Here is a 2,500-nt window from a genome sequence, read left to right as displayed (position 1 = left end):
ATTCAGCAAAACACCATACATTTTATGGGAAATTGTCTACATTTAAATACCACATTAAATATCCTTACAGTATTAACATGATGAACATTGAACTGGTCACCATGCAAAAGACATATGAGGGGGAAAAAAACAAAAATCATCCCATCACTTGGGGAATCATTATTCATTATTAAACATTCAGCACATCAAATGACATACAGCAATTTAGCATATGGGATTGGTTAAAAGTTAAAAAAAAAGCAAAATAAATGTCTTAGAAAAAAAAGGTCACGTAACACTATAGGAAGGCACAGTATCAGAAAGGGTAAAGATGGGGGTGAGTTAATGATCAGGTGCTGTAAGTCAACAGTTGTACAGCAGTTGTATGGTATTGGAAAGGGTATGCTTAAGGTAATAAAAAGTCATTGTATACCACGAAATCTTTTATTAAGTATAAAATGGAACTTAGCCATCACAGATAAAGAGGGATACATGATAGTTTCAAAAGGCTTCTGAATAACAATGCGCTTTTCAGTTATAAAGATAAGTTATCTTTACCATGCATGGTATCGGAAGATTCAATATTAAAAATGATCTTTAAAAGTTATCACAGAAATCTGATTCAGGAAACTCTCGAGATCTAAGCGTTATTATGTATCCAGTGATGACAAAGGTCACAGTGCTGTATCCTGTGCCAGATTTGGCTTATCATATGTACTTTTAATATAATAAGCAATATAAACATTTCAATTACCATATGTAAGATTTAGAAATAGGAATCCAACATTAAACAGAGGAATAAAAAAATAAGGCAACTTTAGGATACACTATTAAATCTAATCTTGATATGTCAAAGCAGTTCATTTACCAAAAGTTTGCTAATTTTCCTTTGTCAAAAATCCAGAATATCTACTAATTCTTAACTGAATAGACCAAAAATTTGTCAACTTATCCATAAATTGGACTGGATATAGTTGCATTGGACTCACATCTGGAACAAAATCCACGTAAGCCAAAGACATGTAAAATACACTGTTAAGATAATTACCTAACCAACAGCTTGGTCCACATTCCAAACTGCTATACAATTCAAAACATTTTTTTTTTCTCCCATACCACAGTATTTGGGCATTTCATTTGTACATTCATTGCCATGGTAGGCTTTACATACCCATGAATATATGGTCTGTAAAAGCCTAAATGCAGTATGTTAAACAATTGATACTTATCAATCTTAATTCATAAAAGTTTCAAAAAAGGACCCCTCACATATTATTCTGAAATCTATTACATGGTCACACAGGACAACAATAATGCTAACATTTTTGTCTTAGTCTTTTTAACTACACATGCACATTCAATATGAAATGTCTGATAAGCTAATAACCAAAAATAGTGCAATACTTAAACTATGACATTAAGCTCTGCAATATTAACAGCCCAACCTTTAAAAAGAAAAAGCCCTATAAAAAATTTATATTATCATTATTACTCCTAATTTCAAGGAAACTTTCAAGAAAATGAAGACTCTCACTCTTACTCGCACTTAATGATGATAAGTATGCGTAATGTCAATTTATAGTCTAGAGTCTATTACATGGTCCTATCACATTTTTTTGTTTATTCTACTGAAATGTAAGTTTGTTTTATTCATTTCATAACACACATTAATCTTTTCAAATATACTCCCACTTTTAATTTTTTTTCATTTGTGAGGATTATCTACAATTAAGTAGAAAAAAAGACAACTCATTGAGGATAAAAATATGAATTATCACAAGCACAAATTGCACATCCTTTACTGCACTTTAAGGTGAAGTATTCATTCCTCAAAATGACATAATGAGAAGAGAAATAATGCTTAAAAAACTGCTTTAACAACAAAAGTATTATGTGAATTTATCTGAAGCAAAGACGCTCTTTCAGCTTCTATAGTCATGTTTCTGAAATCATCACAACATCAGTATGGAATGTCTGAAATTTGCTGATGACATTGCAAATAATTATTTCCTTCCAATGTAGGTAGAGTAGACTTATGGCAACGATCATGCAGAAAAAGTAGAACTAACACGACATGAAAATATATGTACAAATAAAAATTATGTTTCATCCATTATGTTGTCCTTTTTCGAGTGGGAGATCAAATATATAAAATCCTTATCATGGTTATAAGTTCTGAGAGATTCACTTAATTTCATTTCTTTTGAAATATACAGATTGAGACATTTTATAAAAATCATAAGTTGCTATTACATCATCTATTGTTAACATACTTTTATCATAAATTAAGCAAAAACACTTTTGTCAATGGTGATCTTTAACTATCTCTTAAAAAAGGTAACTTCCATTCATATAATACATAGATTGTCCCTTAATTTTATGAAATTGTTTTTGTTATATTTTTAAGCATCCAGGAACTATAAAGCAAAATTAATGTACATGCAGTTATTTAAACCAATTAAGCACTTTTAGATTACTGGATAATTAATGAGTAATATAAATCAATAACAAAATATATTTC

General features: G+C 29.8%; 1 protein-coding gene across 1 annotated transcript in view; it reads right to left on the bottom strand.

Moving 5' to 3' along the window:
- Positions 1-412: 412 nt before the first annotated feature.
- Positions 413-2,500, bottom strand: part of LOC113826384 (gamma-interferon-inducible lysosomal thiol reductase) — a 30,551-nt gene continuing 28,463 nt past the window's right edge. Inside the window, exon 5 of the mRNA XM_070130648.1 lies at positions 413-2,500. This exon is cut by the window's right edge and continues 2,478 nt beyond it. The gene's annotated coding sequence lies outside the window, so the exon portion shown is untranslated.

This window comes from Penaeus vannamei, chromosome 2 (assembly GCF_042767895.1).
Source record: "Penaeus vannamei isolate JL-2024 chromosome 2, ASM4276789v1, whole genome shotgun sequence".
NCBI lineage: Eukaryota > Metazoa > Arthropoda > Malacostraca > Decapoda > Penaeidae > Penaeus > Penaeus vannamei.
The sequence above is the reverse complement of the archived record's forward strand: the minus strand, read 5'-3'. Positions and strand labels throughout refer to the sequence as shown.